Source organism: Culex quinquefasciatus, chromosome 1 (genome assembly GCF_015732765.1).
Source record: "Culex quinquefasciatus strain JHB chromosome 1, VPISU_Cqui_1.0_pri_paternal, whole genome shotgun sequence".
In the NCBI taxonomy this organism is placed as follows: domain Eukaryota; kingdom Metazoa; phylum Arthropoda; class Insecta; order Diptera; family Culicidae; genus Culex; species Culex quinquefasciatus.
The window spans coordinates 43,601,541-43,615,312 of NC_051861.1; the positions used below are offsets into that span (position 1 = coordinate 43,601,541).

The window sequence follows — 13,772 nt, forward strand, 5'->3', positions numbered from 1 at the left end:
AGAATTTAAAAATTTAAGAATTTAAGAATTTAAGAATTTTAGAATTTTAGAATATTAGAATTTTAGAATTTTAGAATTTTAGAATTTTAGAATTTTAGAATTTAAGAATTTAAGAATTTAAGAATTTAAGAATTTAAGAATTTAAGAATTTAAGAATTTAAGAATTTCAGAATTTCAGAATTTCAGAATTTCAGAATTTCAGAATTTCAGAATTTAGAATTTAAGAATTTCAGAATTTAAGATCAGGATTGCATGTTTTCGAATCCGTATTGGCTTATTTAAGATGTTTTGCTTGAATTTGGCTTTTTATTCAATACAAATGACTTGTCGCTTGCATGTCCAGCAGTTGATCGACAATGCGTTGACCAAAATTAATCAAACACAGCCCCAATCTGACCTCAAAAACTAAACTGCATCACCCCAGATTGCCAAAAGGTGGCCAAAAGTCATTTTTCATGCGTAAACTTGCAGCACAGGAGGGAAAATATCTCCAAACTCGAAGAATTGAAATCGAAAAATCAATCATCACTCCTAATGTAAACATTTACTGTCGTGAGCAGGATAAACTCTTTGTTTACAAACTCACATTGACCTAATTACATTGTTTTGCTTGAAAAAACCATCCGTCAGACGATTTGATCCCGGTAGATCCCGGAGCTAACCTGAGTTTTGTTTAGATTCGGATGAACACGGATGAACTCGAACCTAAATTAGCTCTCGCACAAGTACCGCGGTGGGCTTGACGCGGGTGCCAAATTAGCTTTGCAACGCAATTAGGTCCCTGCGGTGGAGATGCCCTAAGAAGGCAGGTCTACATCGTCAAACCAACTTGCTACTTACGGTGTATCGTTCAACGAGTCTTGACCTGAAAAGGACTCCTTCTGAAGGCTTTCTAGACCAATTTTTGCCTTCCTTACCTCAATGAGGAAAGGCTATAAAATCACTCGAAAAATGAACTTCTTTATTCGACCTTGTATTCGACAGAATCAAATGTGCGTGCGTGTGTATGTCTGCAAGTCCGTGCACCGAAAAATATGCACACTATTATCTCCGGACTGGCGGAACTGATTTGATCCGTTTTGGTCTCATTCGATCCGTCTCAGACCCTAGTCAATATTGTGAAGTTTAGAAACGAACTACTCAAGTTATGCTAAACTTCGGAAGATTGTAAAAAGGGTGGTTTTATGCTACCGTAAACTGGGGTCAATCGGGACACATGGGGCGAATTGGGACAGCAGTTTTAACCATGTTGGAGCACAATATTTTGATTTTTCTGGTTGGTTTCAGTTAGAACAGAGTCAGGCCAACAAAGTGTGTACATCAATTTCCAAATTTAAAAGCTTTAAGTGCTCTAAAAACTGCTGTCCCTACTCAGACTGTAGTCCCGATTAACCCCAGATTACGGTATACATTTTTAAAAAGGTATTTAAAAGATCTTTCCAACGAGCCCAAAACATTGAAAATCTGACAACCCTATCGACAGTTATAAGTACTTTAGTGTTTTTATTACACTTTTTTCAGGCCGGACCTCAGATATTTTGATAAAGTAAGTGTTATGTATACACATTTGAGGCTGTGTAGTGTATTCACTTTATGAATGTGAGGAAGGCACCAACCACCCAAAAGGTGGATTAAGTAACGTTTTTATCACTGAGGTCGCAAACATCACTGTATTATCACTGACTGTAACGTTTCACAATGATAAAATAGTTTTTTAATAACTTTTTTTTCTTAAAAACTCGAAAAATTAACAAAACACAAAGGGGCGAATCTGTTGATTCTCACAATAGAAACAACTTTTTTTGAAAAACTTTCTAGGGAAAATTGTTTTAGGAAAAACTGTACTGGAATTTTCTACCTTTCAGCACTGATATTTTGTGTATGGAAAAGAAGGCTGTTTTGTCTCTTCCGAAGGACAGGAAAATTTGATAGTTTCACAGGCTGCGGTGGATGAATCTCCATCGAAAGAAAATCTTTTGAAGCTTATCAAGAGATGAAATCGAAAGGGAACATGATTCACCTCTCTCGCGTACGACAGATCTGTAAAAATCGTCATCCGGATTATTCGGTAGAACACCGATTTCAGTACTACACTTGTAGATGTTACATGTTAAACAATGTTTGTGAACAGAACAGAAAAAAATAATTGAAAAACTGTGAATCATGAGATCCAAAAACATCTTCGACGACTTGATTTTCTTTGAAAAGTGAGGGAGCGATTTTCTTTTGCGTGTTTCGCCTTCTCTCTCTTTCGCGTTTGAAGAAAGTTCCCAAGCGAAAAAATTTTTTTTTGCGATTGTTCCATCCCCACATTCCAGCGGAATTGTTTCATTTGAACCAGATCGGATGATATTGGCCGCATTTAGATCAGACGCGTTGGGTAGATTGGTTAGGTAAGGGAATATATTTAATTAATCATTGAATTTTGCTTCCTTAGGTGCATATCAAGAGTATTATAAAAATAATGTTAAACTTCTTGCTTGTACCTCTTGTACTTCGACCGCGGTCCCGCCATTTTATTTTGGGTAAACTGGCAATAAACATAGAAAAGGCCGACAAACGCAGCGCAATGTGACATTTTGAGCAACCCAATAACCCACGTATAAGTGACTTCGCAAGCCCACTCCACAAGCGTGCAATTAGTGAACAAGGATCAAACATGTCCCTTCTCTCAGCAGTGCTGAGTAGGCGCTCGTCTCAGCTATAGGTACTAGACCTACCCAACAGGTCAAGCGACCAACCAAGGCGGCCACCGTCACCGTCGAGCAAGGCGCGCAAAGAATGGTTATCTCTGTCGGTCACCACACGGAATTCCACTCTACAAAACTAGTTTCACATACAACAGTCTCGCAATTATATTCTGCTCTCACCAGTATCACCCTCTCATCGGTAATAATCAAACTCAGAGAACGGAGAGAGCGAGAGGGGTACGATTGATACGAGAGTACACTAGTAGAGTGCTGGTTAGTACTGTACTGAGCCACCGAGCATTTAAATGGAAAATTCTATTACTTCGTGTCGGACCGCGCGGACCAGCGGAATTACGTGCTCGCGGGGTTTTTCCTTCTTTTTTTTCTTCTCGCGTCGCGTGTGAACACATTTTTCCGCCGAATTTGAAGAAAAACAGCAGCTTACGCTGAGGGAACCGTCAGGGTGGACATTCGCGGGTCATCGTTTCGGGGTAGGTGTGGGAGTGAGTGCGCCGCCCAGAAGGGATTTCAAGTGGAGGAAGTGTGATATAATCGCTGAAAATTGCCCCGTCGCGCAACAAAGAGATCTCTTTTCACGGGTCGGGTTTTGCGTTTTATGGTCGCGTGAGGAATTCAAGGCGACGACAACTCACACCATTTCTTGGTCCGCGATATTAATTTTTCCTCTTTTTTTGCTTCCTGTTTCTTCCAGGCGTAGACGTGGAATCCAGGTCAATCCAGCTCGCGGACTCGCACGGTCAGGAATAGCCGAACAAAAACAAATATAAAGAAAACAAGTGAAGACGACGGAATCGACGGCAGCAGCAGCAGGGGGCAACAGTGCAGTCACCCACTTCCTCCTTTGAGGCCAGCAGCAGCATCCACCGTTAGCGAAACAACACGAGATTGTTTAGTGTAATAGTAGTATCGCAAACAACACAACAACAGCAACGATATCAAGAAGCAAAAAAAAAAACACACAAGAATAACAGCAACTACTACAAGAGAGCAGAGAACCAAAACAAGCAAAAGTGCACACGCCACACAGATACAAGTGGAGAGAAAAAGAGCTGCAAGAATAAAAGAGAGAGAAAAGTGCATCATTTTGCATACCGTCGTCGTCGTGCGATACTGAAACGAAAAGGGTTAAAACACGCGCACATGTAACCAATATGCAGTGAGAGAGAGTGGTGCATCGGAAGAGCAGCAGCAGTGTTTGGTGTTTTGTGTGTGTGTGTTTGGTCGTTTGTGTCTAGATTGAGCAAAACAAGACAAAAAAAATCAACACGCGAAAAAAAAAAACAGAAGAGAAAACCTCCTAGCTTCTGTGTGTCATAACAAAGAACGGGTGTAGTGCAGTGAGAGAAGCCAAAACAAAAAAAAAAAAGATATCCACGCGCGGATTTTGAGCGATACACACAGATTGTCAGGCAATAGCAGTGATAGAGTGCGGCGCGCAGAATAAAGATAACCGATAGTGTGAAAAGGGAACTGTGTGTGGAGAAACAAAATGCAAAACGGCAGCGCCATCTACTAAAGTGTGAAAGCGAATACTTGCATGTGAATTTCCGATGATGAATTAATGGTTTGGTGACCGTTACCGGAAGGATAACAAAACACTGTCCAAGGAGTTTGTTCTCGAGCTGTTGAGAACAACAGTCGAGCGTCAGTTTGATCCTGAACAAGAAGATATAGGTAAGTTGCACAATTGAATATCATCAAATTTTATTATTGTTTCTCTAGTTACAAGCCTCAGTTATAGGAATTGATCTGTTGATATAACAGGTTAAACATTACTTATGGGTCATTTCTAGGCTTAGTGATTTTTCACGCTAAAAAATAGCAAATTTCACGGGGACCTCAATTTCAAAACACTACATTTCACGCAAATTTCGCGGAACGTGAAAAATGTTGAAATAACTCTGAAAATCTTATGTTTAAATCACAGAAACTACTTTTTATTCTTGATTACACATTATTCTTAAATTACAAAAAAAATCTTCACTAAATTTGAACGTGACACAAAAAAAATCTAATAATTTTCAAAAGAGTGTCCACCTGGTTTATGGATATTTTGAATCTACTTATATTTTGAAGCAAAATGTAGGGCATGCGTTTTTTCATTTATTGAACTGTTTTTTAATATTCGACGTGTTATCAGTTTACATTTTTTTAAATTTCATATCGAAGCAAGATTTAATAATCTTGTCCAGCCAAAATGAGTAAAACGGTTTGAATTTTCTGCGACATTTAGCCCATTCGAAATAATTTTTTAAGGTTTTCATCTCTTTTTTCAAAAACTAAATCTAAAATCAACACACAAAAAAAAAACAAAAAAGGTGGTATTTTTAACTTTTACGAGAATAATTCACCCAAATTCCACCTAAATATCAAAATCCACCTAAATGTATATAATTTCACGAGAATCGTCCACCCAAATAATCAAATTTCGTTAAAATTAAACAGAACTCAGAAAAAATCTGAAATATTTTTAAAATGTAATTTGAAAGATTTTTATTTTTATTAATTTTATTTTGAATAAAACAAAGCTTGATTCTTTTAATTTCTTTTGAAATTATGCCTTACAAATAAAAAAGTATTAAAGTTTTACTACAGCGAATGAAAATATTACTAAATTTTGTGAGTTCCTAAAAAATATCAAAATCTGATTAATCCTTCTAATGGTTAATTGCAAGCTTTTCAATCGATAACTAGTTAAATTTACTTAAAAAGTTTTAATGGTTGAAATATTTGTTATGGTCTTAGGCCGATGCAAATATTTAAAAAAGTTTTTGTCCCTCGGCCCTGGCCGAGGTCAAGGGGGAAGCAAAAAGATAAAAAAATATAAAAATTTAAATAACAAGCCATAGTCTTCACATATAAATGAAAAAAGTGTTTAAAATGCATTTTACACTAGTTCAGTTGTTTTGCAATCATTAGTTTTCAAAAAATCTAAGATCTGACAAAAACAAAAATTGTAACGAAAAAAAAAAATTGCATCGAAAATTTTCAAAAAATCTTAAGATTATTTAATAAACCCAAACATGCTAAAAATGATTTTAAACGCAGAAGAATGTATTTTAATTTTCATTTCAGCTGGTTGCACTTGAATTTTCAATGAAATTTTGAAGTTTATTGTGAAAATATTTTTTTTGCCCCCTGATTTTTCGTGCCAATTTTGAAGGGTGACAAAAACTTTTAAAAATATTTGTACATGGTGTCGATTTCTGGAAAAGTCAGGGAAAACCTGGAATTGTCAGGGAATTTTATTAGACCTGGAAAAGTCAGGGAAAGTCAGGGAATTTTAAGCTGGGTCAGGGAATTTCGATGATCTTAAAAAGATTACTACAAAATTTAATTTCTTTTTGAAAATTCGCCCTTGATGATGTATTTGAATGTATTCCCGGCCAATCCTTGCGCATCTTTTGGTATATGTAACATTGAAGTTTGGAGCATCCTGGAGCTCGGTACAGACAGATGTTGAAAATAAACACTTTAGTGGTCAAAATGCCTCAAAATGTGGCATATTTGAAAAAAAAAATCTTGTTTTATGGGTTAAATCCCATTTAAAATTGAAGGGCGGAGCGCCAGCTCCTGTTACGTCCAATCAAGCTCATATTTGGGATTTGGGCTCAGTATGCCCACCGGAACAAACCCCTGAATGCCCGCCAAAAAGTCATTTTTGTTAAACTCTAATAAAGATTCTAAATTTTGAAAATTCTGAATTTCTGATATTTTGGAATTGTTGATTTCTTATTTTTTCAAATTCTTAAATTCTTAAATTCTTAAATTCTTAAATTCTTAAATTCTTAAATTCTTAAATTCTTAAATTCTTAAATTGTTAAATTCTTAAATTCTTAAATTCTTAAATTCTTAAATTCTTAAATTCTTAAATTCTTAAATTCTTAAATTCTTAAATTCTTAAATTCTTAAATTCTTAAATTCTTAAATTCTTAAATTCTTAAATTCTTAAATTCTTAAATTCTTAAATTCTTAAATTCTTAAATTCTTAAATTCTTAAATTCTTAAATTCTTAAATTCTTAAATTCTTAAATTCTTAAATTCTTAAATTCTTAAATTCTTAAATTCTTAAATTCTTAAATTCTTAAATTCTTAAATTCTTAAATTCTTAAATTCTTAAATTCTTAAATTCTTAAATTCTTAAATTCTTAAATTCTTAAATTCTTAAATTCTTAAATTCTTAAATTCTTAAATTCTTAAATTCTTAAATTCTTAAATTCTTAAATTCTTAAATTCTTAAATTCTTAAATTCTTAAATTCTTAAATTCTTAAATTCTTAAATTCTTAAATTCTTAAATTCTTAAATTCTTAAATTCTTAAATTCTTAAATTCTTAAATTCTTAAATTCTTAAATTCTTAAATTCTTAAATTCTTAAATTCTTAAATTCTTAAATTCTTAAATTCTTAAATTCTTAAATTCTTAAATTCTTAAATTCTTAAATTCTTAAATTCTTAAATTCTTAAATTCTTAAATTCTTAAATTCTTAAATTCTTAAATTCTTAAATTCTTAAATTCTTAAATTCTTAAATTCTTAAATTCTTAAATTCTTAAATTCTTAAATTCTTAAATTCTTAAATTCTTAAATTCTTAAATTCTTAAATTCTTAAATTCTTAAATTCTTAAATTCTTAAATTCTTAAATTCTTAAATTCTTAAATTCTTAAATTCTTAAATTCTTAAATTCTTAAATTCTTAAATTCTTAAATTCTTAAATTCTTAAATTCTTAAATTCTTAAATTCTTAAATTCTTAAATTCTTAAATTCTTAAATTCTTAAATTCTTAAATTCTTAAATTCTTAAATTCTTAAATTCTTAAATTCTTAAATTCTTAAATTCTTAAATTCTTAAATTCTTAAATTCTTAAATTCTTAAATTCTTAAATTCTTAAATTCTTAAATTCTTAAATTCTTAAATTCTTAAATTCTTAAATTCTTAAATTCTTAAATTCTTAAATTCTTAAATTCTTAAATTCTTAAATTCTTAAATTCTTAAATTCTTAAATTCTTAAATTCTTAAATTCTTAAATTCTTAAATTCTTAAATTCTTAAATTCTTAAATTCTTAAATTCTTAAATTCTTAAATTCTTAAATTCTTAAATTCTTAAATTCTTAAATTATTAAATTCTTAAATTCATAAATTCTTAAATTATTAAATTCTTAAATTCTTAAATTCTTAGGTTCTTGAATGCTGCCATTCTTGTTACCATCTTAGAAAACTTGATAAAATTTGAAGTATTTTTGGAGTTATTTTTTCGGTTAGAGAAATTTTGAGAAGAAGATGTAGGAAAATTTGCTTCGATTTCTCTAAGTGACGCTTTGGTAAGATCATCGAGTATGAACTGTATCTTAAATTTAAAATCTCAAGATCGAGGATTTATTACAATTTTAAAATTTTATTATTTTTCTTTATTTAGATTTGATTCAGTTTTTAGATCTTAATTTCTAAATGTTGAAATTTTTTATCTTGTTTTTTTTGCGCAAATGTTTGTTTTGCCTTTCCCTCTAGTTATATTTTGGTATTTTCAGCGTTTCTTGATTCTGCCTTCTGAGATTACAAAATTGAATTTATTATGAAACTCTTTTGTATGTTTGTCGCAAAATTATTTTTCTTAAAATGACGCGGATTTTGCGCGGATTGGTGGGTCTCGTGGCGCAGGGGTAGCGGCTTCGGCTGCCGATCCCGATGATGCTATGAGACGCGGGTTCGATTCCCGCCTTATCCACTGAGCTTCTATCGGATGGTGAAGTAAAACGTCGGTCCCGGTTTCTCCTGTCTCGTCAGAGGCGCTGGAGCAGAAATCCCACGTTAGAGGAAGGCCATGCCCCGGGGGGCGTAGTGCCAATAGTTTCGTTTCGGATTTTTTTTCGCTTTCTCCGTAACAACCCTGAATGGAGGAATTTGAGAGTTCAAGAATTTATAAATTATGGTCTCTTCGGAAAGTTGTTTCAACTTTAATTAAGATCCAGCATCTGAGATTTCATAGGGATTGAACAACTACATTTTACATATTTTTCCTAAACAACATTCAAGGGCTTACAAGGAGGAGTTCCCGTGGTCAGATCGAGCTTAAATTTGTAATCTATTCCAAAACACCCAAATGTCTATGTTTGATAAATAATGACTTTTTGAAAAGCTCGAGCTTTTATTTGTTTTTATTTTTATAAAATGTATTGATCTTGTGGGATTGGCAACCCGGCCATCAACGCGAGTGCACGCGGTTTTTCGTCGTTCGCTAGACTCGATTTTATTCGCGTATTTCGAGTGTGAAAATCTGCCTATTTTATGAAAACTAGTTGTGGAAGCAATTTGTGGATAGGCAATGCTTCGAAAAACTATGGATTTTCGTCAGAAATCTAAAGGGAAAGTGTTTTTTATTGCTGTTTGATTTCGTTTTGTTTATGATGAGAACGTAGCAAATATGGCGCCTCGGCTGGCGCTGCGCCCTCCGGCTAGCAGTGAGCGGGGTAGTGTTTGGTGGTATTAGTGACATCGAGCCTTTGAGCCGGGGCACAGAAAAGCAGGAAAACAGAATGGAAGAATAGAGTCAGCTACCAGAAAAGCGAATCGGAGAAGAAAGTCTTGTGTGACCCGAGTGAACAGGTGTCGAGGTTGGCGGAATTTTCAGAATTCATCCGAAAATCATGGAAGTTATTATTTTGGTTTTATTTTCGGTCCGTCAAGAAGTCAAGTGGGTGGTGCTGCATGGGTGGGATTAAAAAGAAGTGAAAAGGTCTGTGCTCTTCGAGGTGAAGAGATTTGTTTGGGGTTATGGCTGCATTAGTAAGTTGCCGAGTGAGAGGTGTTTGCGATGGCAGCTTTGCGCTTGCGGCATCTGGTGAGAGGTGTTGGATGACGATTCTACGCCAACCTGTCGCTCAGTGGGGAGCAGCGGCAGCGATCGCGAGGCGACTGTGTGCAAAGCTGTGATTCGGGTGAGAGCGTTCTGTTTTATTTTGTGTGTTTCGTCCTTGTGTCAGTGTTGGTGAGAGCGGAATGCACGTGGTTAAGTTTTTGATGGAGAGATGGAAACGAGTGTGTGTGTGTGTGTGTTTGTGTGTGTGTGGGTGTGTGTATGGCTGTTTTCATTATATTTTCATTATAATTTCAAGTCGAATTTAAAAATCTTGCTCGCTATAATGTTGAGGTATACAAAAGTAAATTAGTTCATGGGTGTATGAGTGTGTGAATGAGTTTATCTGTTCTTTTTTTCATATTTAGCCCAATAAATATTTAAAACCGCGTAAAATCTACAGAATCGGTCGATAAATCCAAATCTTATTGAAAAAAATCGTTATAGGGTCATTATTTAAGAATTCAGTACACGCGTTCTTGATCATTTTGCTGTCGTTTCGTTAGTCTGTCAACTGTACCAGTAGATGGATACAACCCAAATAATTTGTTAAATTTTCCGGTGAAAAACTCATTTCTATAGAATCGTTTATCGAGAGACACGCTGACATTTAGGATAGACCATTAGCACGCGTTTTTGGATTTTTTGACTCGATTGTGAGTAGCGGGACCTCGCGGTTACTCTGCAACGTGTTTTTCGAAGCCCTTTTACTTGATATTTTATTTTTCATAAGTCCTTCTTCTATCATCGTTGATTGGAAGGCACGCCGCCGGTTTAGTTCGTTTAAGTTATTGTTTTAATTTCATTACAATCGTGTTGTCCTGTTTTTTTTTTTCGTTTATATTCGTTGATCGTAACAATTTATTAACTCATCAAACTACCGATTTTATTTATTAATTTTGAAATTTACTCGCGTAATCTAAATTGTACAAACAGTAAAAATATACTGATAAGTCCAGCCCATAGCACTACTGCTCGGTTGGCACGCGTTCGATTAAAAAGCTTTTTTAAATAATCAATTATTTATCTTTCCGCAGCCGGCTGCCTAAGATTTAAAATTTTCAACCGATAAACAAAATGCTCATGGTCACATCACTGCCACTCGTGAATCCTGACCTCATACCCATCTACTAACCCCCTCAAAACTCATGTGATACTTTGTCGGAGAAGCAGTCGATTGGGCGGTCTCTATCACTCAAGTATCGGACTAACATTCCCATCCACTTCCCCGTGACTCTACCACTGGTCGTGGCCGGCGCCGGTATTGATCAGCATGATAGGGGCCTTTGAGAAGTTGCGAAGCGAGGAAAGATAGCACCCACTCATCTTCCACGGCTCGTGGATGTAACTTCTGGAGGTCCTGGTCAATAACGGAGTAGCAACTGCGGGTGGGCACCTATGCTTATGCTTATGCTTATGCTTATGCTTATGCTTATAAAATGTATTGATCTTGTGAATGATCGTCTGTAGGCTCTGGTCAAGGCAGAAAACTTTTTTTTTTAATTTTATAGCAAAAATATTATTTTGTATTTTGTATATCTAAGAAGATGTTATCTTCAAATAACCAGAAAACCGTTTACTTTAAATACAAACATTGTTGAAAAAGACCTAGATCTTTTTTTTTTTAAACCGTAAACATGAACTTGTTTTTAATTTTTTTTAATCTTTCATAAGGTTCTGCAAAATTACATATTTATTTCATGTTTTTGTCTCCAAAACCATTAGTTTTTTTTTAATAGAAACACAATCAAAAATAGCATCGGCCTAATTCGTTTAAAAATTCGGCAAAAGGCAACAATTTTAAAATTCAACATAACTTCTTACTTTAATTAAAATTTTCAATTGATTTTTTTTTAACTTTAAATTTTCTTTGGGAAATGAAGTGAAATCAACTAATCGCAATTTGAAATTTGCAACAATTTTAATTATTAATTATTTCTAGAGTTGTTTTTTAAAAAGGTCCTATAAGCTATTGTGTTTTCTATTTTTATAAGACCTATTAAAAAAACTCTAGATTTTTGGTAAAGGGCAACATTTAAAATGACATCACCAAATAATAAAACATAGGAAATTTTTATGGTTGCTCATTTTGGATGTTCGATAAGGCTGGTACAAATATTTTTAAAAGTTTTTGTCACCCCCCCCCCCCCCCTTCAAAATTGGCCCGAAAAATCAGGGGGCAAAAAAAATATTTTTACAATAAACTTCAAAATTTCAATGAAAATTCAAGTGCAACCAGCTGAAATCAAATTAAAATACATTCTTCTGCGTTTAAAATCATTTTTAGCATGTTTGGGTTTATTAAAAAATCTTAAGATTTTTTGAAAATTTTCGATGCATAACCTTTTTTTTTTGATACAATTTTTGTTTTTGTTAGATCTTGGATTTTTTGAAAACTAATGATTGCAAAACAACTGAACTAGTGTAAAATGCATTTTAAAACACTTTTTTCATTTGAATGTGAAGACTATGGCTTGTTATTGAAATTTTTATATTTTTTTATTTTTTTGCCCCCCCCCCCTTTGACCTCGGCCAGGGCCGAGGGACAAAAACTTTTTTTAATATTTGCATCGGCCTAAGAAAAAAATAATTGACAAAATTAAAAAAAAAAGTTTTTAAGTTTTTGCAGAATCCTTCGTTAGCAAAAAAATAAAATAAAATAGTCATTGAAGTTTTTAAATATCATGAATTTCCAATATTCAAAAAGAAAAATGCATTAAACCATAAAAACGCTCCAAACAATATGTTAGTAAAAAATAGAAAATAAAAAAAAAATGGTGGTCTGGAGAGGTCAGGGAAAAGTCAGGGAATTTTATTTTGGGATTTGGATCGACACCATGTTGTACCAGCCTTATATGAAAAAAAAAAACTATTAGGGAAAATTGATAAATTTCAAGAATTTCACACAGTCTACGAAATCAAAATTCATTAACTTGAACGAGTTTTTGTACTCACTTTATTCTACAGTAGTTCTTAAGATTATTTTTATTCCTATTTGAGTTTGATAAAATATTTTGAGAAAAATGGTTACAGTTTCACACAAACATAAAATTTCACGGAATTTCGCGGAAAAAGCCAGATTTCACGGATTTCACGCTGTCCGCGAAATCGTGAAATTTCACTAACCCTAGTCATTTCACCTTAACCCTCTACAACCCAACCCCGCCTTTAGACGGGCTTCGATTTAAAAAAAAAAATGCCAAAAATCATTTTTTTTACCAATTTTTGATCTTTAAAAAGCATTGGAAAGAATAACTCTTAAAATTTTAGAAAAATTATGGGTTCGAAGTTTTACTTGTTTTATGTGACTTTGCCAATGTTTTTAAAAATATAATTTTTTTAGGGGTCAACTTTGGCTGTGTTTTTTACTAAAAACGAAACTATTGGCACTACGCCCCCCGGGGCATGGCCTTCCTCTAACGTGGGATTTCTGCTCCAGCGCCTCTGACGAGACAGGAGAAAACGGGACCGACGTTTTACTTCACCATCCGATAGAAGCTCAGTGGATAAGGCGGGAATCGAACCCGCGTCTCATAACATCATCGGGATCGGCAGCCGAAGCCACTACCCCTGCGCCACGAGACCCACACTAACATTTCCTATATTTTAAGTAAAAAGAAGTATGCAGTAATTTTTCTAGTGTCCCAGACTATACCTCTACGCATTCATTTACAATTTAAATAATAATGGTGCCATTTCATAACCGAAATGGTTATAAAAATATGAAAAAATTAGATAGGCAAAAGGTAATGATAGGAGGTGATAAAATAGGCCAAATACTACCAAAAACAAACATAAATTAAACAAGATAAATGCAAATTAAAATACTAAAAGAGAAAAAAGAAATACATAAAACAAGAGAAGTAAAGTTTTCCGTAGAACAAAGGTTGCTCAAAATGAACTCCTTAACAAGGGAAAAATAAAAATTTTCGAAAAAAAATTGGGCTGTAGAGGGTTAACTGTACACAAAAAAGTACAAATTCGAAATCGACTTTTTCTGACCATGCTTAAACTTGGCGGAGCGGTTCACACTATTTAACCATGCAAGAACTCCGAATTTCAGCCAAATTGGACCTCGCCTTCTTTTTTGACACCGCCCCAATGTTTTGCGATTCTCGTAAATGTTTCAAAAAGAAACTTCTGTCTTTAAATGGCCATATCTTGGAAACAAAAATGATAGACTCGACTGCTGATTTTTTCACAGATGTCAG

The 13,772-nt window shown here is 33.9% G+C and overlaps 1 protein-coding gene across 4 annotated transcripts in view; it reads left to right on the forward strand.

The window, feature by feature from the left end:
- LOC6033710 (serine-rich adhesin for platelets) overlaps window positions 1-13,772 on the forward strand; it is a 44,682-nt gene that overhangs the window by 8,394 nt on the left and 22,516 nt on the right. For 3 of the 4 annotated variants that reach the window (XM_038249200.1, XM_038249204.1, XM_038249201.1), the window contains exon 2: window positions 3,403-4,385. The gene's annotated coding sequence lies outside the window, so the exon portion shown is untranslated. Of the gene's footprint in view, window positions 1-3,002; window positions 3,182-3,402; window positions 4,386-13,772 lie in introns of those variants that run through there. The other variant, XM_038249202.1, reaches the window with a different exon arrangement.